We start from the raw sequence: 246 nt of genomic DNA, 5'->3' as shown, positions 1-246 counted from the left end.
CTTAATTATTTTAATGAATATATTGAAGAATATTTTAATCGTTTAGATCCTAATGGTTGGCTTGTCCCTGGATTCATAATAGATATCAAGAGATCAGGATATATAGAAGATGTATTAAAGATAGAACATGCTGCTCCTAAAATGGACGCAATAACCAGTACCAATAATATTAGAGATACTACTACAGATACTAGTTCAGTTAATAATACAGATAATGGAAGAACTATAAGTACAGGAATATGTTTT

This window comes from Plasmodium gonderi (genome assembly GCF_002157705.1).
Source record: "Plasmodium gonderi DNA, contig: Pgo-contig_590, whole genome shotgun sequence".
NCBI lineage: Eukaryota > Apicomplexa > Aconoidasida > Haemosporida > Plasmodiidae > Plasmodium > Plasmodium gonderi.
This window is presented reverse-complemented; position numbering follows the sequence as displayed.